General features: G+C 48.4%; 1 pseudogene; it reads left to right on the top strand.

Annotated features, from left to right (window-relative positions):
• The first annotated feature begins 1707 nt into the window (after window positions 1–1707).
• Window positions 1708–23740, top strand: LOC123035076 (annotated as a pseudogene).
• Window positions 23741–23762: the final 22 nt, after the last annotated feature.

Raw genomic sequence — 23762 nt, forward strand, 5'->3', positions numbered from 1 at the left:
TAAATGCAATGTTGCCGCCACCGATGATGATAAATGCTCAGGGAGCAACTCTGAACCAAACTCTCAGCTTACCCTCCCTTGCAGGGTTGTTGTGAGGATAAAATGAAGAAGAGGAGAACTGGAAAGCCATCTTGGGTCTCTTGCCTGAAACAGGAGATGTGTTAAACAGGTAGTAATAATACAGTAAGGACTGAGATCTTGCTTTGTCTTTAGGTGAAGGGCAAAAGCTCTGTGGTACAGCCCCCTGCTTTGCACGGTGAGGTCCCAACTTTGATCCTAAGTGTCCAGGCTGGGCCAGGAAGCAATCCTTCCCGATGACCCTAGGAAGACCCTGGTCTAGAAGAACGCCTGATCTGACTCATTCTAGTTTCCAAAGTTCCTATTTAACTCAGCCCACTATTCAGAACAATGAGGACTGGAATCTTACTTGATTTTTAGTGAAGGCAATGGCAGAGCATGTGGTTGCATAAAGCAGGTCCCAGGCTGGAGCGGGGGCCAGTTGGTGTTGGCCCTGCTGGGCTGGAAGGCCATGCTCCAGAACCTTCCTGCATCTTCCTTCCTGTTGCTTCCTTTTAACTGGGGAAGGGGGATGCCGAGAGTGGAGCTGTGAGCTTCCAGATCCAAAAGATGCCCTCTGCAGCGTGATTTGCATGTCCCAGAACCTGGCCCAAATTCCTTACTAGGCTCCGCATTGCCGCTTTAACAAAATGTATCATTGTGCACCACATTTTCCTTCCTTTCTTCTTGCCACGTGTCCACCTTATCTCTGTGCCAAGCCAGAAAGGCGCTGAATGCATCTGATGATCCTGGCATTCTGCTCTCTCCAAACCTACAATACTATAATACATTTGCTAGTTTTTAGGGTACTTTTGCCACTTCTCCTACAAGCACCCGACTCAGCAGCCCCTCTGGGAAATTGTGCTAGGGATTGACAAAAAAAATCAGACATTTCAACAGATCCCAACAAATATTTTGGCCCCTGCTTGCAAGGGAAAAAAATACAGACTGTCCAGGCTGCCTCTAAATATATACCCCACCTTCTTTTGCTCTTGCATGGAGCCCAAGGTAGTCTGTGCAGTCCTCCTCCACTCCAGTTTTATTCACACAACAACCCTGTGAAGTAGGTTAGGCTGAGAAGCAGTGGCTGGCCCAAAGTGGCTGGCCCAAAGTTAGGCTGAGAAACAGAGGCTGGCCCACTCTTGAGCTGCTTTCGCAGTACTTGAGTGCCCAAAGCACGGATTTCTGGTTTTGTTCCTGAAGCTGCTAATTTGTACATAATCTTGGAAATATAAGACACTAGTCCCTAAGCAGGAAGAGGAAACAGAACAATGATTTCTACTTGCAGGGACAGCGGAGCAGGACGAGGGAGGGGGAAGGCCTTCCCTCCTCTGCAGCCAGCACAGAAACCAAGCGGGCCGTGGGAATGCTCGCCTGCCTACCTGCTGGGGAGCCTGTGTTGTCTTCTGTGCACGCGCCTCTGTGGCATTCCTGGTCGCCACAGGGGACTAGGGGGTGTTCAGGGCAGCGCGGCCCTTAGCAGGCATCCAGAATGTCCGAGAGCAAAAGGGAGCGATCGAATCTGGCACTGACGGTTCCCTTGTGTTCCCTCCCTCCGTGTTTCCCCTCCCCAGCCGAGTCTGCGTGGCCGTCTTTCGGGCTAGAGGTTGCTGTGCCGGCGCTCTCCCCGCCCCGTGAGGCCAGCCAAGGATGAAAATGGAAGAGCAGGGCCCGGCCGGCCTCCCCGCGGAAGAGGGGCCCAGCGGAGCAGGAGGCGCCCTTCGCGTCCAGCGGGCCGGGAGTGGCGGGGCAGCCCCGCCGAGGGCGCCGAGGGGCCGGGTGAAGCAGGAGCCGGGCGAGGGCCCCGAGCAGGCGTGGGAGGCACAGTGGCAGGCCTTCCTGCGGACGGTGGGGTCCCCGCAGCCGGGCTGGGCCGTGCCCCTGCCGCCGGAGGAGCCCAGCCCCTGGGACGACGCCGAGGCCTTCCTGGCCTCCTTTGAGCAGGTGGCCGAGGCCTGCCGGTGGCCCCGGGCGGACTGGGCGGCTCGGCTCCTGCCGGCCCTGCGAGGGGAGGCCGAGCAGGCCTTTCGCGGCCTGGAGGCCCAAGACAGGGAGGACTACGGGAAGGTGAAGGCGGCCATCTTGCGCGGGGATGCGCTGCGGAGGGAGCGGCACCGGCAGCTCTTCCGGCGCTTCTGCTACCAGGAGGCCGAGGAGCCCAGGGCTGCGTACGGCCGCCTGCAGGAGCTGTGCCATCGCTGGCTGAAGGCGGAGCGGCTCTCCAAGGAGCAGATCCTGGAGCTGCTGATCCTGGAGCAGTTCCTGGCCATCCTGCCCCCGGAGACGCAGAGCTGGGTCCGGGAGCGCAGCCCCGAGTCTTGTGCCCAGGCGGTGGCCCTGGCGGAGGACTTCCTGCGGAGGCCCAGGGGGGCCCCGCGACTGGCCGGCCAGGTGGGCTGTGTGCCGCCCTCTTGCAGGGGGGAGCTGACCCAGTCGTGGGGGTGCATCTGGCGTCTCCCTGCAGCGGGATGGGGACACGCAGGGCAGGATGGGTGGGATCAGGCCCACTTGGCACATGTGCCATGCTGCTTGTGTCTCGTGGGCACTGTCACAAAATGGTTGCTGGGGGAGGCTTGCCCAGCCACAAAAAGGCTGCCGTGGTGGGCATGGCTGGCTGCAGAACATTTCCCTGAAGCAGAGCGATGAGATGACAAGGAGCGTCGCCCAGAGAAGCTCCCTGTAACTCCCCGCAGCCAGAGAAGGAGCCTGTGGAGGTGGGAAAGGCCTGCCCGAGGGCCCCAGAAGGGTGAAAGGGCTCCAGCAGCTCCCGCATGAGGGGAGGCCGAGGCACCAGGGGCGGTGCCGCCTCGGAAGGGGCGAGGGAACGGGGGGGCGAGATGGAGGTTTGGGGAACGTGGCACGGCAGGGGAGGTTCTTCTCCGCCTCGTGGAGGGAAGGTGGGAGATTCAGGACAGGCAGCGAGCGAGACGCCTGCTGCGTCCGGGAAGCACCCGCAGGAGGCCCTCAGGCCCAGCCTCCTGGCCCTTCCCTGCCCCAACGGGAAGCCCACACGCGGGGCGCCCGTGCCCCAGCAGCGCCCAGCCCATGTTCCCCGGCAGCTGATCTCCACACGTGTGGTGCCTGTGATTCTCTGACCATGAGGACTAGCAGCTCCTGGCAGGCTTTGCTCCCATGAATTCATCCCATCCCACCACTGCGTGGAAGCGAATCCCACCCCTTTAATGGGCCCCCAACCCTGACCCCCTTCCCACTCCATCACCCCACTCTGCAATGCCTCTTCTCTGCTACGGCAGGTGGATTTTCAGGGTGCCCCTCTGAGCTTCCCCGACGCCCCATCTGAGCTTGGAGCGAAGCTGCTGTGCAGGGAGGCCAAGGAAGAGGAGGACGAGATGGAGGTCGCGGTGTTGGGTAAGCGGCATGAAAAGTCTCAAACTCCAAAATCCTGTTCAAACAAAAATAGCTAAGCGCAACCCTGTAGAAAAAATTACTTATTTCTTTGCAACGCTTTCCAGGATTGCCTTCGAAGGTGAGGTGTAACGATGACATCGGTCTCCCTCAATCACTGGAATTTGCAGAGATCATGCATGTCTATGTCTCCTGCCTGTTCCCATCCCTTCTTTTATCCTTTTTTTCCTCACTGTGGAAGGTTATGGAAGGAGAAGGAGAATACACAGTATGCCTGCTTGCGCCTCATGCTAAAATCACACTGGATTAATAAATCCTCGGGGCTTCGCAGTGCAAGCCAATGGCCAGTGTTTTTGCAAGTTGCCGTGCTAACCTGATGATGGGGGGGTTGTCCTGATTATCAATCTCCCCACAAGCCACGGGTCCTTTCGGGATTGTGGCAGGCTTGTTCACCTGGCCAGAAGCTCACTCTTTCTGGGTTGCCACAACATGGCAAGCTGGGACCACTGCTTGAACGTGCAAAAGCTGTCTGGCTTGTGTTGGCTTGTAACACAACACACAGTTACATGCTGAAGGAATCGTTATGATTTAAGAACTGATTCTGTAGGCCAGGGTGGGCTGCAGTGGATGGGCGAACGGGTTCGATGCACCCGGATTCTGTAGAGAGGCAGGTTGAAGAGGGTTTGTGTGAACAGCGGCAAGTTGGTGGTGGAGGTGAAACTGTTGGCAGGTTATGACAGGGCAGGGGGCAAGTTCTCCCCCCAAACCGCAGGAGTTTCCCACACCTTCTTTAGTTGGGAACATCTGCCCGGCTGATCTCCTGGGTTCTTACCGAGATGCTGCGTGTTTCTGGCAGGAGCTGCGTGGAGCTGCAAGACTGAGGAAGAACCAAATGAGGGTTCTCCGGAAAGAGTTCCGCAGGCGGAGGTGGACGGGAAGGTTGGCAGCCAAGGCTGGCCAAGCAGCCAGCAAGCAAGGAGTCTGGAGGCCAGTGAGAAGAGGAGGAATAAGTCTCTTGCCCCCCAGGAGGACACACCCCACGAATGCCAAGCCCAGGAGAAGGGGAACAAGTCCAGTAAGTGCCCTGCATGTGGCAAAACCTTTAGTTGCAAGTCGAGCCTCAAAGCGCACCAGAGAGTCCACATGGGGGAGAAACCATATAAATGTTCAGAGTGTGGAAAGAGCTTCATTCTGGTGTCCAGCCTGACTGCCCATAAAAGGACCCACGCGGAGGAGAAGCCGCCCCAGTGCTCTGAGTGCGGAAGATGCTTCAGCCAGAGCGTGGACCTCACCTTGCATCAGAGAATACACACAGGTGAGAAATGGCAAATGTTTGGAGTGCGCGAAAGATTTGAGTTGGAGTTGCCATCTCGCTATCACTATGGCACTTGGGAAAGAAGCAGTGCAAGTGTTTTGCTTGTGGAAATGGCTGTTTCAGCATGGTGGGTGGTTTGTCAACTGTGCCAGCGACCCACCCTTGCTGGGTTCGAAGGAGAAGACAACCTGTGAGTGCAGCTTTTGTTATGCAAAAGTCACCTGAGATGCAACACAGCCCATCATGGCTTAAATACTTAATTATTACACTGTAACAGGTTTGATGATGATGATATAATGGTAGTATTTTACATTTCATATTATTTAATTGTATTATCTCTCCTTCATGGATCACTGCCTTGTCGTGGCGAAGGGGCTTGCGTAGCTCAATGAAGCTATGAGCTATGCTGTGTAGGGCCACCCAGGACGGACAGGTCATAGCAGAGAGCTCTGACAAAATGTTATCCACTGGAGAAGGAAATGGCAACCCACTCCAGTATCTTTGTCATGAAAACCCCATGGACAGTACCAAAAGGCAAAAAGATACGACACCGGAAGATGAGCCCCTCAGGTCGGAAGTTGTCTCATATGCTACTGGGGAAGAGCGGAGGGCTAGTACTAGTAGCGCCAGAAAGGATGAAGCGACTGGGTCAAAGCCAAAAGGACACTCAGTTGCGGATGTATCTGGAGGTGAAAGGAGAGTCCGATGCTGCAAAGATCTATACTCCATAGGGACCTGGAATGTAAGATCCATGAATCAGGACAAGCTGGATGTGGTCAAACAAGAGATGACAGGACTGAACATCGACATCTTAGGCATCAGTGAACTAAAATGGACAGGAATGGGTGAATTTAATTCAGATGACCATCAGGTATACTACTGCGGGCAAGAATCCCTCAGAAGAAATGGGGTAGCCTTCATAGTCAATAAAAGAGTAGGAAAAGCTGTACTGGAATACAATCTTCAAAATGACAGAACGATATCAGTTTGAATCCAAGGCAAACCATTCAACATCACAGTAGTCCAAGTCTATGCCCCAACCACTGGTGCTGAAGAGGCTGAAGTTGACCGGTCCTATGAAGGCCTACAACACCTTCCAGAATTAACACCAAAAAATGATGTCCTTATCATCATGGAGGATTGGAATGCCAAAGTAGGAAGCCAAAAGATAACCGGAATAACAGGCAAGTTTGGTCTTGGAGTACAAAATGAAGCAGGGCACAGGCTGGTAGAATTTTGTCAAGAGAATATGATGGTAATAGCAAACACTCTTTTCCAACAACCCAAGAGACGACTCTACACACGGACCTCACCAGACGGTCAACACAGAAATCAGATTGACTATGTGCTCTGCAGCCAAAGATGGAGAAGCTCTATACAGTCAGTAAAAACTAGACCAGGAGCTGACTGTGGCTCAGATCATGAGCTTCTCGTTGCAAAATTTAGGCTTAAATTGAAGAAAGTAGGGAAAAGCACTGGGCCACTCCGGTATGGCCTAAATCATATTCCTGATGAATATACAGTGGAGGTGACAAATAGATTGAAGGAATTAGATCTGATAGACAGAGTGCCTGAAGAACTATGGATGGAAGTTCACAACATTGTACAAGAGGTAGCAACTAAAACCATCCCAAAGAAAAAGAAATGCAAGAAAGCAAAATGGCTGTTTGAGGAAGCTTTACAAATAGCTGAGGAAAGAAGGGAAGCAAAAGGCAAGGGAGAAAAGAGAAGATATACACAATTGAATGCAGCATTCCAGAGAATAGCTAGAAGAGATAATAATGCCTTCTTAAATGAACAGTGCAAAGAAATAGAAGAAAGCAAAAGAATAAGGAGGACCAGAGATCTCTTCAAGAAAATTGGAGATATGAAGGGAGCGTTTCATGCGAAGATGAGCATGATAAAGAACCAAAATGGCAGGGACCTATCAGAGACAGAAGAAATTAAGAAGAGGTGGCAAGATTACACAGAGGAACTATACAAGAAAGAGCTTAACATCCCTGATAACCACGATGGGGTGGTCACTGACCTCCAGCCAGACATCCTGGAATGTGAAGTCAAATGAGCCTTAGGAAGTCGGAGCCACAACCAAGCTAGTGGAGGCGACAGTATTCCAGCTGAGCTATTCAAAATCCTAAAAAATGACGCAGTAAAAGTGCTACATATAATATGCCAGCAAACTTGGAAAACTCAACAGTGGCCACAGAATTGGAAAAGGTCAGTTTACATTGCCAAAGAAGGACAATGCCAAAGAATGTTCAAACTACCGCACCATTGCACTCATTTCAAATGCTAGCAAAGTTATGCTCAAAATCCTACAAGCTAGGCTCCAGCAGTCTGTGGACTGAGAACTACCAGAAGTACAGGCAGGATTTCGAAGAGGGAGAGGAACTAGCAATCAAATTGCCAACATATGCTGGATCATGGAGAAAGCTAGGGAGTTCCAGGAAAACATCTACTTCTGCTTCATTGACTATGCTCAAGCCTTTGACTGTGTGGATCACAACCACTTGTGGCAAGTTCTTAAAGAGATGAGAGTACATGACTATCTTATTTCTCTCTTGAGAAACCTATTTGCGGGTCGGGAAGCAACAGTGAGAACTGGGCACGGAACCACTGATTGGTTCAAAATTGAGAAAGGAGTTTGGCAAGGCTGTATACTGTCGCCCTGCCTATTTAACTTATATGCAGAGCACATCATGAGAAAGGCGGGGCTGGATGAATCACCAGTTGGAATTAAGATTGCTGGGAGAAATATCAGCAACCTCAGATATGCAGATGATACCACTCTAATGGCAGAAAGTGAAGAGGAACTAAAGAGCCTCTTGATGTGGGTGAAGGAGGAGAGTGCGAAAGTTGGCTTGAAACTCAACATTAAGAAAACTAAGATCATGGCATCCAGTCCTCTCACTTCCTGGCAAATAGAAGGGGAAGAAATGGAGGTAGTGACAGATTTTATTTTCCTGGGCTCCAAGATCACCGCAGACAGGGACTGCAGCCAAGAAATTAAAAGACGCTTGCTCCTGGGGAGGAAAGCTATGGCAAACCTAGACAGCATAGTAAAAAGCAGAAACATCACCCTGCCGACAAAAGTGCGTATAGTCAAGGCTATGGTTTTCCCAGTTGCAATGTATGGCTGTGAAAGCTGGACCATAAGGAAGTGTGAACGCCAAACGATTGCGGCCTTTGAATTGTGGTGCTGAAGGAGACTCCTGCAAGTCCCTTGGACCACAAGGTGATCAAACCAGTCAGTCCTAGAGGAGATCAACCCTGACTGCTCCTTAGAAGGCCAGATCCTGAAGATGAAACTCAAATACTCTGGCCACCTAATGAGAAGGAAGGACTCCCTGGAGAAGAGCCTAATGCTGGGAACGATTGATGGCAAAAGGAGAAGGGGGCGGCAGAGGATGAGGTGGCTGGATGGGGTCACTGGGGCAGTGGGTGTGAGCTTGGGTGGACTCCGGGAGATGGTGGAGAACAGGAAGGCCTGGAGGAATGTTGTCCATAGGGTCGCGATGGGTCGAACATGACTTTGCGACTAACAACAACAACAAAAATTATATTTATCCATTGAGAATGCAATACTGTCTATGATTAACTATGAAATAATAAAATATTATTTTAATAATTTAAATAATTATTTAACAATTAAGTATTTAAGCCACAGTGGGCTGTGGTAACCAAGTTATGTGTGCCAGTGCCTTCTGATGCATTTCACTAGAAGCACCCGGAGTCTGAGGGAAAGGCAGGCTAAAACGGGGCCTCTCGGATATCTCCAAAGCGAGAATTCCAATGTTCTGGCCCCACCACTGAAAAGTCCCTGCGTGGAGGAGAACCTGTACCCTATTTGGGTATTCGTTTCATCCTCTGTCACATTCCTGTCCCTGGTCCTGCCACCTTATAGAAAAAGCACTGAGCCCAACAGACTCAGCTGCAGGACACATACCCTGCTGTTTGTGTGCTGTTGGAAGGAGAGCAGAGAGGGACTGAACTGAGCTTCCCTTGGGATGGAGCTCGGAAAAGGCTGTCCTTTTGGCAGGGCAGTCACCAGAGAGAGGCCTCTCCCAAAGAGGACTGTGCAGGCTTGCGTGGGAAAAGACCGACTTTCAGTCCGCAAGCCATATTGGGCGTTAGCAGTCATTTGGGGTGGGCAATACACAGGCCCTGTGTGACCTCCTACAGCCAGTTTTGCCATTCCCGTTTGAGTTTTTGCCACCGCTGAGTTTGCCACCAGGGCAGTGGCGAAAGTAAAAAGGAGGTCACATGGCAGGAAGCCCATCAGTGGGGAGGTGCCGCTGTGGGTGGGTTACAGGAGGGCAGGGGACAAGTTCATCCCCCGAACCACAGGAGGTTCCCACCCCTGATTTAGCTGGGAACATCTGCCTGTCGGAGGCTGGCTCCCACGGGCTCTTACGAGGCTTCTGTCCTGATTCCAGCAGGAGCTGCGTGGAGCTGCGAGGCTGAGGAGGAACCAGACGAGGGCTCTCCGGGAAGAGTTCCACCGGCAGAGGCGGAGAACGTTGGCGATCCAGGTGGGACAGACAGACAGCCGGGAAGGAGTTTGGAAGCCAGTGAGAAGAGGAGGAATAAGTCTGTTGCCATCCAGGTTGGCAGCCTCTATGAATTCCTACAGCAACAGAAGGGAAACAAGTCAAATAAGTGCCCTGCGTGTGGGAAAACCTTTAGTTGCAAATCCAGCCTCATAGCACACCAGAGAGTCCACACCGGAGAAAAACCCTATAAGTGTTTGGAGTGTGGAAAGAGCTTCATTCTAGTGTCCCATCTTACTGCCCATAAAAGAACCCACATGGGGGAGATTCCATACAAGTGCTCTGAGTGTGGAAAATGCTTCAGCCAGAGTGCAGACCTCACCTCACATCAGAGAATACATACCAGTGAGAAACCATACCGTTGCCTGGAGTGTGGAAAGAATTTCAGTCGGAGCAACCGGCTTACTACACACCAGAGGATACACACAGGTGAAAAACCGTACGTATGCTTGGAGTGCGGAAAGAGCTTCAGCCGGAAAGACCATCTGGCTTCACATCGAAGAATGCACTTGGGAGAGAAATCATAAAAATAAAAGTTTTCCTAAAACTCTGAGTAGTTGGAGCTATTGTATCATTAGCCACTCAGAATTTCCACCACAGAAACACAGTATTGGTCAGGGGTGCGCAACTTCTGTTATCTGAGGACCAAATTCCATTTTGGAAAACTCCTTGGAGGGCCTCCTTCCAGTGTTGGTTGGGACTGGAGGCAAAGGGATGGAGTCAAAATTACCAGTGCACTGTAGGTAACTAACTATGACTTAGGAGGTTCTTTTCGGTCCCTTTTGTAGTGGGAGGCTTTTTGTAGTCTCTTTAAGAAGAGCAGGTGTCAGGAGCTGAGGTTCCTCCTTCACACATTCAAAAGCGACAGACATTTTTCTTGCAAAGTGTTCTTCATTGACCAAAACACAACACACCCAGAATTACTCTCCGAGCATGCACAGCGTGATTCTTGGATTCCTAGAACAGCAGCATCAGAAGGGGCTGAGAAGGCCATCGGGTCCAACCCTTGTCCAGCTGAATTTGTTGAACCCAATCTAGTATTCACGTCCAGGAAATCTCTATATGAGCACACCTGGGCCAGAGGCCTTCTGAAAATGAGCACACCTCCTCTCCACACTCCAATGTTCTAACTGGGCCGCTCTCCTCCACTGGTGACGTGTCATGGGGTCAAAAGCCGTGCCCGCCTCATCTGTGTCTGAGAAATTCCCCTGCCCGTCCTTGAAATAAGCATCTCATCTCAGAATCTTGGAATGACCCACCTTCCACTCCCTTCTGCACCTCTTCTTCCTCCTCCGACTCCTCTTCTAGAGACCAGCCAGCAGTCCTGGAGAATGCGAGCCCAAAGCCACCATTTTATTTCTCCCAACAGCAGGTACACCTACAAAGTCAAGATCTCTGTACTGAGAAGCACCCCCACCAGTATCCAGCCAGGAATATCATGAAGCTGTCAAGGTTCCCCTGGGCCTGGCCTTCACCGAAGATCCACTTTTACAACACCCCTGGCAGGCGGCCCTTCAGCCTCGGCTTCAAAGCCTCCGGCAAAGGAGAGTTGGTGCTTCCCACAGTGGCCATTTCGTTGTTGAATGGCCTGCACCATCACAAAGCAATTCCGAGCGTTAGTCTGAGCCTCTTTCTTCAAAGATGAACCCGTCAGTTTGGGCCTTACTCTCTGGAGCCCCGGAGAAATGAATGCTCTGTTATTTCCATGGCAGCCCCTGGCAGCACCCGAAAAAGGCCATCCCGTCACCTCTTAATGGTCACCTCCTGAGCTTTATCAGGCTGAACGTGCGCAGCTCTTTCGGCATTTCCACCCCCTCGGATCCTTTAGATGCCATGAAAGCTGGACTGTGGACTGTTACACTTGTGTAAATACAAGACTTAGCTGATTCTTGTTTTGCTAGAGGTCTGCTACAAACCTGGGAAGCACTTTTTTGTTTAATAGATACTGCTATGCAGAGCAGGGTATCACCTCTCCAATATAACGGAATTTTCCTGTCCAAATGCAGAACTTGACATTTCTCTCTAAGGAAATTCATCAGAAGACCCCACTAGGCCGGTTTATCACCCCATCAAGTTCTGCTGAGGCTGTGGCTGTGTTGGATTACGACTCCCATGCTGGGTATTTATTTATTTATTTTATTTAGGGGCCTTCTATGCCGCCCCATTCGCCGAAGCCTTGGGGCGGCTCACAAACGATTGTAGTGCAGGGTTACCCTCCGGTTACGCAGAAAGTTTTAATGCAGCTGCGCAGCATCAAACTGGATTATAATTTGACTGTAAAACAGTAGTGGTGATACGGGCTCTACCATAGCATTGCCCTTGAATAAAAGCCCAGTGGGAATAAAAGCCCACAGACATAACACCAACTCTTTTTTATTAGCAGGGTTTATCTCGGTGGACTAGGCAGTTTGGGCTGCCACACAGTTCTGCCAAAGTCTCCAAGTATCCTCCAGTTCCATTTGTATATTCAACCCCAAGAGCTAAAGTTGTGAACAACAGACCTTTCTTGGCTTTCTTTTTACTTAGGAGAGGTACCAGACAGGACTGTCCATTTTCTTTATTGAAATTTATATTTTGCACCCCTGTGCTTTCAGATAGAATTTGTCGTCATTTAGTTGCAAAGTCCTGCCTGACTCATCGTGACCCCATGGACAACATTCCTCCAGGCCTTCCTGTCCTCCACCATCCCTGGGAGTCCACTTAAGCTCACACCGACTGCCTCAGTGACTCCATCCAGGCACCTCATCCTCTGCCGTTCCTCCCCTCCCTTCTTTTGCCGTCTATTGTTCCCAGCATTAGGCTCTTCTCCAGGGAGTCCTTCCTTCTCATTAGGTGGCCAAAATATTTGAGTTTCATCTTCAGGATCTGGCCTTCTAAAGAGCAGTCAGGGCTGATCTCCTCTAGGACTGACCGGTTTGATCTCATCATCATTATTATTATTATTGTTATTATTATTATTATTACATTTCTATGCCGCCCCTTGCCGAAGCCTCGGGGCGGCTTACAACACAATAAAATACATTGAAATACAATAGAACATAATAAATTATCATTAAATACAAAAATACAAAAAATACACTGAGTTACAAACATAATAATATAAAATTAAAATTATCAGTATAAAATAAGTAAATAATATACGAGGAGAAAAGAGAAGGAAGAAGAAGTTGCCCTGGCCAGATCATATGTTTTAACAGTTAAAATGATGTTTAAATAAAAAGGTCTTTACCTGGCGCCGAAAAACCAGTAACGACGGTGCCAGGCGGACCTCTTTGGGGAGTGAATTCCATAGGTTGGGCGCCACCGCAGAGAAAGCTCTCCTCCGAGTACTTACTCTCCTAATTTCTTTCATGGAGGGTTCCCGGAGAAGGGACTCTCCCGCAGATCTCAAAGGGCGGTCGGGCATATACGGACGTAAGCGCTCGTTCAGGTAGCCAGGACCCAAGCCGTTTAGGGCTTTATAGGTCATAACCAACACCTTGAATTGGGCCCGGGCTTCAATGGGAAGCCAGTGAAGCTGACGGAGGACTGGAGTCATGTGAGCATAACACCCCATCCCCGTCAGCAACCTGACAGCTCTATTTTGCACCAATTGAAGTGTTCGGACCGTCTTCAGGGGAAGCCCCACGTAAAGCGCGTTACAGAAGTCTAGGCGGGAAGTCACCAGCGCGTGTGTCACCGTCACCAGGCAGTCGTACTCCAGGTAGGGGCGCAGCTGATTAATCAGCCAAAGCTGAAGGAAGGCGCAGTCCAAGGGACTCTCAGATAGAATAGCATTCACAAATTTGAGCAAGTTTGTTTAGAATTCAAAATTATATGTGTTGATGTTGATTTCATTGTTGATTTTGAAGCTCCAGTCACCTGCTCCAGGTATGATACAGTTGATTTGGTGATTTGTCTGGCTGTTCTATTAACCACTGGAAGTCTGAATTGATGCCAGTTGGAGACACTATACCTCATTGTGTATTAACTGGTTGGCAATACCTAGATGTCATTACTTACTTAGGAATACTTATTCTCAGAAACATATCTCAAATGGCTAAGACAACTTGAATAAATTGACTAATAAGATCCCATAGGATATTAAAAATGATGTTTTTAAAGCTGAAGTTGTGTTGTAAGGTTAATACACTCATGTCTTGGGTTATTTAAATGTTTCATTGTATTATATGTAGGATTCCTCTAGCTATTCCTGGCATTTTTTATTTCAAAAATGGAATGCTTTATTTTGTAAATTTTGGAGGTGGAAATGATGCAACTTTCTATTAAAGCAGGTGGGTTTGCCTTTCCTGATTTTGCTTTATATCAACGGCCTATTTGTTGACCTGTACTAAATGCTGGTCTTTCCTACTTAGATTAGATTTTCTACCTTGGCTAGTTCTGGAATTTTCTTGTCTGGATCACCTCTCCAAGTGGATGACTCTGAGCTTTCATCATTACTAAGATGGATACGGTTCCTCTCATGATTATGACTGTTAGGAACATGTGGATACTATCTTGGCAGTTATACTTGGTTCATTTCCCCAGACTGCGTGGATGAGAGTGGGGTCGTGGTTCAAATATTGGACTGGAATCTGGGAGATCCGCGTTCTTGTCTCCAGTGAGCCAAAAGCTCTCTGGGTGACTTTGGACAAGTACTTGCTCTCAGCCTAGCCAACCTCACAAGGTGGTTGTGAGGATAAGATTGAGAAGAGAAAGAGACTGATGTGAGCCAGTTTAAGTTCCTTGAAAGAAAAGAGGGTGGAATGTAAATGTAATTTTAAAAAAATATTCTGTGGAGAGATGCTGGCTTAAAAATAGGTAAGAAATGTTTTTGGGGCAAAACTTGGACAAATAAGTTGATTATTTTGTTGGATCAATTAATAGATGTTAATTATGAATTTTACAATTTCTGGCTGTTTATAGGCTACAGCTGAATGGCAATACTTGCAGAATCAACATTTCTTAGAATCTAGGCTAGGTCCTACTGCTTTTGCAGTTTCAAAATTTCCTCTTATATTAGAGGTACTTAGAAAGATCAGTTCTATCAACTCATAATCTAAGATGCTAAGTCAATATTATCAATGAATAAATATAACACACAAGGCCTGCAGCAAAATGGATGTATGTACTATTTTGACTAATCAATGGATTGCCGTATGAGCTTCTGGATCAATGGAGGTTGCATCTCATTCAGCAAATTTTTAGTTTATTATTATTATTATTATTATTATTATTATTATTATTATTATAACATGTTCATTGGAGGCCACAATGTCTCCCTAACCCTAAAGTCTCCAAAAAAAGCATTATCTAAGTCAGCTCCTTTTGCCAGGGTAATGCTATCAGTGCTTCTTTTAAACAGATGTTTTGGCAATGTCCAAGCGTTGTCTCTATTGAGGAGGAGGTTATAAACTGCATACAGATTTTCTGGAACACCAGTTTATATTTACTTTTAAATTATCTTCCTCCTAGACATGAATGCCTGGTCAAGATAAATGGATTTCCTCTGCCCTTTTGACAAGATGTGAAACTATTTGGTGTGGTATATAAATTGAATAAGCAAATAAATAAAGACTAATGTGGCAGCATTCAAAGGACAAACGTTCACCTCCTATGGATTGAGGACCTGGTGGCATTTTCAATATCTGAACAGGTGGTATATAGGCATCACTTCTGAATGGATGCATACGTTGATATTGGGTCTGCCCATGTTGAAGTTTACATGTGATAATGTTGGTTTCCTTCCAGAAAGTTGTATTTTCCTATCCATAGATCTATATCTGCCTCTCATACGTACATATGCACATCCCTGCATTTCATACCAGTTAATTGAATTTGATCGGTTGAAATAAAAGTTGTTGCATTAAAATAAACCTTCCTCTTTATGGTTCTGTTTTGTTGACATTCTCTATAAATAAACAAGGGAGCAGGTCACCAGCAGCAGTAATTCCTAGCAATGTGCAAGGAATCTGCACATGGTGGGTAGGAATCGGTCCAATTTTCTCAGCTCCGCTCCCTGGACTCTGGACCACTTCCTCTCTGCTCTGCAGGTTTGCACTGGTGCCTGGCAGGAAATGAGCCCGGTTGTGCAGGTGGAACTGCCCACACACCCTGCATTGGCATTGGGGTTCTGCTTCTGTGCACATCACTTGCCTTGCAAGCTCTGAGCCAGGATTTAGCACTAAAAAGGGGCCCAGTATCATTTCTTGGCGTTTGTGGACTTGATCTCATCTTGGCTCACTTGCCAGGCCAGTGCCAAGAGTGAGGAAGACGTCTGGTGAGCACAAGAGACCAGGCAGACCATAAGCACAGCTGTTCCACCAGCCTTCCTGAAAGAAGTAAATGGCTTCCTTTCCCCTTTTCCTTTCCCATTCTTTTTTCCTTTCCTGTCCTGTCCTGTCCTGTCCTGTCATGTCTGTTCAGATGGATGGCCTGCGGGATTGATGTGCAATTGATTCTAGGCAAGCTGCTCTTTCCCTGTATCATGTGCAATATTATTTTATTTATTAGATTTTATACCCTGCTTCTTCCCCCTCCCCCACATTGAACTCAAAGTGGCTTGTGTAATATTAAGCATTTCTATTGTTTCTCCTCTTCCATACCTTAAAGAGACTGGAGACTGGGGTCCCTACTCGCAAGTATTCCAGGCTGTGTATACTGCTTGCTCCCTTTTCTGGCCATCCCCCAACCCCCAAATTTGGGAAACTGAGGCACAGCAAGAAGCAAGCTTTCTTCCTTATATGACCTCGAAATTCGCCTGTCCCAAAATAATGAAAGAGAGATTTCCCCCCTTCCCGCTGTCCCATAACACTTGATCTTGCAGGCATTCCATGAAGCTGTTTGGTTGGAGGTTCAGTACTGATGCAAGGAAGAACCTCTTCATACAGCATAGAGTTAACCTATGGACTTCGCTGCCATGGGGAGTGTTGGTGGTCACCAGTTTGAGTGGGTTTACAAGAGGATTGGGCAAATTAATGGGTGGGGGGAGCCTATCCGTGGGTGTTGGCCGTGTGCTGCCTCCTCCACCAGAGGGGCTCTGCCTGCACCCACCTGTTGCTGGGGAGCTTGGGCAGGAGGAGGTCCTGCACCCACCCTGCTTGGGGGATCGCAGGGGCAGCTGGTTTGCCACCGTGTGCCCGGAGTGCTGGACCAAATGAACCCTTGATTTGGTCCAGCATAGCTTTCCTTATGTTCTCACCTACCTCACAGGGTAGTTGTGAGGATCAAATAGAACCAATCATGCCATCCACCTTGGGGTCCTTCTCAGAAAATAGATGACAGGATTGTTACCCAATTATTTTATTTATTTATTAATTAAAACATTTCTATGCCGCCCCATTCGCCGAAGCCTCGGGGCGGCTCACAACATAAAATTAAAATACAAGAAATAACAATATAAAAGAAGTCGCCCTGGCCAGATAAAATAAGCCAATAATATTAACAATGAAAATGACGCTTAAATAAAAAGGTCTTCGCCTGGCGCCGAAAAACAAATAACGACAATGGGTCCAGGACCCCAGACTCAATATTCACAAATAAGAGTCTGGAGGCGAGACATGGAACGGGCAAGCTTGCTTGCTTGCTTGCTTTATTTAAAACTTTCTATACCAGCCCTTCACAGAGGTCTTGGGATGGTTTACTCAGGTACATGACGAATAAAGTGGAAGGATGGAGTATTATTTTATTATTTAATTTATTTATTAAAACATTTATATGCCGCCCCATTCGCCGAAGCCTCGGGCGGCTTATTACAGCAAACGCAAATCGTCCACCTGAGCGAGCGTGTCTGTATGTCTTTATAGACCTTCGGCCAAGGCACTGACGCCCCCACCTCCCTCCAGGTGCCTCTGGCTATACTTTTCCCTCACGCTCGTTCCCCCCGGCCCGCTGTGCCTAAACTGTCTAGCCGCAGGCAAGTCGGTCATTGCCCGTATCCACAGGAGTTCATGTATACTTCATCTTCTCAAGATGCTAACAGGATCTTGAGGACTCTCTCTCTCGCGCCTCCCTCTCTCCCTCCATGCTGAGACTGAAGCAACATTCCTACAAATCCCAGAATGCCCCAGCCAGTGGCGACGGGGGGGGGTAGTCCTACAACTCCCAGCAGGCAGGACCGCAGGCTAAAAGCTTTGAGCTGCTCCAAGAGTGGATCTCGGTGAGAGAGAGCAGCAAATCCTCGCATTGAACCAAAGGGAAGCGCTGCCCCCCCCTTGCCCCCAGCTGAACCCGACAAGACCGTCGTTCCGCATCCTTGCAAACAGCAGGTATGTGTATCTATTTACGTTTGTGCGCGCGCGGGAGAGAGGTACTATTATTATTATTATTATTATTATTATTATTATTGCATTTCTATGCCGCCCCTTGCCGAAGCCTAGGGGCGGCTTACAAACACAATAAAATACAATGAAATACAAAAATAACAATATAAAATTAAAATTAACAATATAAAATAAATAAAAATATAAGATATAAGGTATCTACACATTGCCATCAGTTCCACATCCTACATAAGTATCTTTTACTGGGAAGATGTCAACAGCAAAAGCTGCTCCCAGCCCGGCCTCCTCCCCCGGAAACCGAATTTTCCCACGCCACCCCCCCCCCAAATCCGAGCAGTATCTCTTTTTTGTTTTGGTCTCCCCCCAAGACTATTTTTTAAGGGCAGGAGATTCCTGGGGGCAGCGTGGCTCGGGTGAGTTAAGTCTGAATTTCCAAGGGGAGAAAAGGGATCTCCCTTCACCCCAGTGTGGGGAAGTGGGGTGGGAGACTGGGGGGTCGGCTGTTGTGCCCCCCGAGAGGAGGAAAAGCAGAAAGGGTGAGGGAGGCAAGAGAAAGGGGCGATCGTCTTGTTTTTCTTCCCCCTGGGAAGGAATTGGGGTTAGGAGAAGTCAGGATTTGGAGACAGGGTTGTGTTTGGAGACGGTTTGGATTTTGAAGGCGGGCTTGGAGTTTGCATTGTCCCCAGACCACGAGGTTGGCTATCCAGATTTCGGCCTCCTTCGAGCGGATTCCTTGAAATCAGGAAGACTTGGAGTTTGCTCATTTAAATGCAACGCGTTTCTGTGACCTGAGCTGATGTATACTTGCCGATCGATTGGTCGATAGATCACAGCTCTGATCCAGCCCAATAATTGATGTGGCGAGAATCCGGAGCTGACCCAAGGTTTGGGAGAAGAGATGAAGATTGGGAATTCTGGAAAGAGCGAACGGTATGGGAAATAGCGACGGAGAGTCTTGTGGCACCTTAAGGCTTGCAGATTTGTTCTGGCATCAGTTTGGTGGACTCCGTCCCTTTGATCGGATGTCCATGAAAGTTTATGCCAGAACTGTTCTCCAAGGTGAGACAAGTCTCTTTGATGTGTTTGCTGGTACTCCACCGTATGCAAGATTAGACTGAAAAGGGCTGCTGGGGTGTTGAGGGCCTTTAGAGGGGGCTAAATCTGAATAGGATTCTTAGCCCAAAATGGCTCACTCCTTTGGAAACTTATAGGCACATAACTATCCTCTTCATAGTTTTGTCATAACCACCCACTAACTATAGATTTTCCCAATCCTTAGCAATTGTCTTTTTCCTGGTCCTTGGGAAAAACAGGAGGAAAAAACTAGGAAAAAGATTTACCCATCAGGGGTTTGTTCCCACCCAGCCCTGACCAAAGTTTTTTCCCTACAAGAATTTGGGCAATGCCTTTATTAGGACCAACCACAATTCTACAAAATTGTTGTAAGCCGCCCCGAGGCTTCGGTGAATGGGGCGGCATAAAAATGTTTTAATAAATAAAAAAAATAAAATGATGCAAGATTGTGAGTCCTCCAACTCTTCTTTCAGGTTTGGTGAAACAAAAAGCAGGATTTTCTTCCTCCATCACCTGCTTTATGTATTACCTAGCCTGATGAAGCGACTTGAAAGCCTGTACAATGCTGGAAAAATTTGGTATGCAGATGTTGAATTTATATTCCCTGGTGGATGAACTATTGCGTGGTACAGAATTTAAATGAATAAAATATAAACAAACACAGCTTCCTTTGGATTTTTAATATGAAAATAAAGATCAGTTTTTAAAACTTAGAATACTCATAGAATTTCCAAAAGGGCAAAAACACGCATGATTTGGTTTGAATTGGACTAGCTCAAGCCATTATATACTGTGTTTCTCACAGACAATGGTAAAAAAATGGATTAGAAATAATCTAGGCACTGTTTTTTAATTTTCAGGCCAATATGTGTATATGCTGGTTACATCGCATTGAGTTCAATGGGGTTTGCATCCAGGTCAGCGGGTACAGAAAAGTACCACTTGAGTGCAATTCTATATATATTCTAGGAAAAGCCCTACAACTCCAGAATAGGATTGTACTGTTAATATTTTTTTACTAAACTATCCTATATATGATTACTTAAGAAGTAAGCCTAGCTAAGTTCAAGGAAACTTAGTCTCAAGAAAATAGTTTTAGGATTGAAGCCATCTTATATTTTTGATTTACTATTCTGAGCGAACTGTCCTGAGGATGTATTTGCATTCTTATAGTAATGATTTTTTTAAAAAGGTGTTGCTTACATAGTACTTTTAGAAGAGTCTGTAAACAGTTAAAAGAACAGTTTTCCCCATGAGGGAAAATATGCTGTTTCCCGTCTTTACCCAGAAATATATTTTCTTCCATAGTTCAGCCATAACTTTGAGGGGAGAAGTTATTCCCTGTTATCTATTAATAACAGTTAATTACATTTTAAATCTGAATATGCTGATATATGTTCCCCACCCAGTAGTCAAGTTCTTTAGTAGCTTATTGTAAATAATGTAAAATTATAAGCAACTATTCCCTTCATTCAAGGATCTTGGAATTCATCCATGACTATTGTATTTTCTTGCAGCCTCACAGCAACCCTGCAAGGTAGGTGGGTCTGTCAGACCAGTTTTGGCCCCTAATGTCTCGTGAACAGAGAGATCTTTGAAGTCAGTCCTGGAAGAATAATATCTTGATGATACAAACATGAATTTCAGTATATTTTGCCATTATATTTATCTATTCTGTTGCCTGTAAATATGCTCCTATTTTAGAAGTTTTACTTCTGACATTTTTATACTGGAATTTGGACAGGAATTTCCCTGGCGGGTGGGGTGGGGGGTCCATTCCAACTTTCACACTCCGTCTGCAAAGGGTCAAGAAAGAGAATATGGTTCAGTGAGAGAAATAAGATCTCTTTGGTTTTTTTTTTTGCTTGTTTAGTATATTTCTTATCTGCCTGGGTGGATTACAACCCACTTAAAAAGTATTAAGCCATGTCAACACAGTTAAACATAAAGCAAGCAGATTTTTACAAGAATAAAATACAAGAGACTGTTAAACAATAAACAGCACAGGAATCAGTAAAATGACCATTGTAACGAAAGGTCCCTAAAATGCCTGGGAGAAAACAAAGGTGCTGCCTGCTGCCCAAAGGATAACAGTCGAGGTGCCAGGCAAAGCCTGTGGTTTTTGTTTTCTTCAGCAATGAGTTCCACAAGTGGGGTGCCACCCCTGAGAAGGCCCTGTCTCTTGTAGCCACCTGTGGATGACATTAGGGTCCCAGGTGATGCTGTGGTGCTCTCTCTCACAACCTGGTGTGTATTGTGCATTTTGGGATGCAGAGCCTCTGATGCGCGTCGTGTGGTCCGCCGAGGTGCCGCCAGGATGAAAATGGAGGAGCCGGGTTCGGCAAATGCCCTCGCAAGGGATGGATTTGAAAGGGTGGGGGCAGCCCCTCTGGTCCTTCAGGCCAGGAGCTTCCAGGAACACCCACAAAGGAGGCCGGAGGACCAGATTAAACAAGAGCAAGATGAGGGGCATTTTCAGAGATGGGAGGCCCAGTGGCGTGAGTTCCTGAAGATGGCAGGGGCCCCTCACTCAGGCTGGGGGGCCTCACGGTTGCCAGAGAAGCCGACCCCATGGGATGACGCCAAGGCCTTCCTGGCCTCCTTTGAGCAAGTGGCCAAGGCCGCCGGTGGCCCAAAGAGGAGTGGGCAACCTGGCTCCTGCCAGCCCTCAGCGGAGTAGCAGAGCTTGCCTTCAACAGCGTGGAGGCTGGAGACAGAGAGGATTATGGGAAAATCAGGGCAGCCATCTTGTGTGGGGATGCCCTGAGGAGGGAGAAGCAGCGCCAGTGCTTCCGGCGTTTCTGCTACCAGGAGGTGGAGGGGCCGAGAGGGGCCTACAGCCGGCCCTGGGAGCTTTGCCATGGGTGGCTCCAAGCCGAGAAGCACAGCAAGGAGCAGGTCCTGGAGCTGCTGGTCCTGGAGCAGCTGCTGACCGTCCTGCCCCCGGAGACACAGAGCTGGGTGAGGAAGCACGGCCTCGAGACCTGTGCCCAGGCCCTGGCCCTGGCCGAGGAGTTCCTGCAGGAGCAGCCGGCGGCAGGGATCAAAGAGAAGCAGGTGAGGGCGTTTTGGCATGTGGTATTCACATGACCCCAAACCAGTGAGCATCACTCTCTAGCCCTAAGACAAGCCCTGCTGGGTCAGCCAAGGGTCCTTCTGGTCCAGCGGTCTGTGCACAGGGTGGCAAACCAGCTGCCCCCAGGATCCCCAAGTAGGATGGGCGCAAGACCGCCTTCTGCCCAGCTCCTCAGCAACAGGTGTGTGCAGGTGAGCCTCCTCTGGTGAAGGAGGGAGCACTTGGCCAGCAGGGCTAGTAGCCACGGGTGCCTCCTCCTCCTCCTCCTCTGGCCCTCCCAACTTTGCTACCCAGAATTCTAAGTATTGCTGCTTTTCTCCTCATCCCAACTGTGGAGCTTTCTGGAAATTAGAATTGAATCATAGAAACATTGAAACAGAGTGAGTCAGAAGGGGTCTCTTGGGCCATCTAGTCTGACCCCCGGCTCCAGCTGGCTCCACTCATGATATGCCTACCATGTGGATGTCTAGCTTATCCTTGAACACCCTCACCGATGGGGAACTGGAAGTGATTTATTTATTTATGCAAAATATTGCTATTCCTATCTTCAGCTTCTGTGCAGTCAGGGTACAAAGTGTAGACTTATAATTTAAAGACAGACTGCACTTAATTGCACTTCAGAGAAATATAAGTGTTGTGGGAGAGATCCGTTGCATTCCTGTGCCCACTTTCCTGGGAGTAAGCACCATGAACTCATCTGGAGAGCTTTGCCCCAGAGGTGGGATTAGGAGGTGACCCTTTAAGCCTGGAGCCCCAAATCATTCATTTGGGGCCTCAGATTTTCGGGATGCCACCTGCTCCACCATCCTGCACTCCATGGGACTGGCTGAAGCAAAGCCATGGGGGCCTTTATGATCTCTGTTGCACATGACCTGCCTGGCCTGGTTGGTGTTTTGCCTGCAGGTGCTTCACTGCCTGCCTCTTTGCAGGTTCTGATGCCCTTGGTGGAGGTGGCAGTGAGTTTCTGCGAGACCCCGTCTGACCTCCAGCCAAGGCAGCTGTGTGTGGAAGCTAAGCAGGGAGATGATCCTCTCCTTTGGGGTAAGTTGGTGCCTCAGTTCATTGGTGGCTCCATTGCAGGCCCAAGTGGAAGCGCCTGCAGGGGACGTGGTGCCCGTGAGCCCCGTGTTGGGGATCTCCTTGTCCATGGCCTGGTGGAAAGAAACTTTAGCACACATGGGCTGCGTAAGAATTGGTCCATTACATTTCATCCTTGCCCTCCTTTTTTGTTTGTTTGAATAGATTACAGACCGGAAGGTGAATGTGAAGATAACAAGTCTCAGCTGCAGGATTCTCAGCAAGCAAATCCACCTCGAAGAAGAATCAGTGAAAACTTGTCCCAGGGTCATGGGCAAGTGGGAGCCATGGAAGATGGATGCGAAGTCTGGAGGCAGCCCAGCAAACATAGTCCTAAGATCACCATGGGCAGACCAGTTTCCTTCGTGTCGGATGAGGAGGCCCTCAAAAAAACCCTTGAATGGCAGAGGATAAGTTCCCTCAGGAAGGTTTCAAGCAGGGCTCTGAGTCTGCTAAACAGCAGAGTTGATGTCCTGGAGGGGCCGCACCAGTGCGCAGAGTGTGGGAAAATCCTCAGTCGCAAGGACCACCTTAAGAGGCACCAGCAAAGCCACACAAGAAAGAAGAAGCCACACCAGTGTTCCTATTGTGGGAAGTGCTTCCGGCAGAGGTCAGACCTTATTTTTCATGAGAGAATCCACACGGGTGAGAAACCACACAAATGCTCTGTTTGTGGGAAGAACTTCAGAAGTACTTGTCAGCTAATAGTCCATGAAAGGATTCACACCAGGGAGAGAAACCTTATAAGTGCTTTGCCTGTGGCAAAAGCTTCAGCCAGAATGCAAACCTCACTGTGCATCTAAGAACTCACACAGGCGAAAAGCCATACAAGTGCTCTGTCTGTGAGAAAACCTTCATTCAAAAGTCACACCTTATGAAGCACGAGAGAATCCACACCAGAAAAAAAGACCTGCAATTGTTTAGCAAGGAAAGAGCTTCCACTGGAATGAGCGATTCCACATAAGACGCGGCAGGATGTGGAACTG

This window comes from Varanus komodoensis, unplaced genomic scaffold (genome assembly GCF_004798865.1).
Source record: "Varanus komodoensis strain SLA01 unplaced genomic scaffold, ASM479886v1 scaffold76, whole genome shotgun sequence".
Classification (NCBI taxonomy): domain Eukaryota; kingdom Metazoa; phylum Chordata; class Lepidosauria; order Squamata; family Varanidae; genus Varanus; species Varanus komodoensis.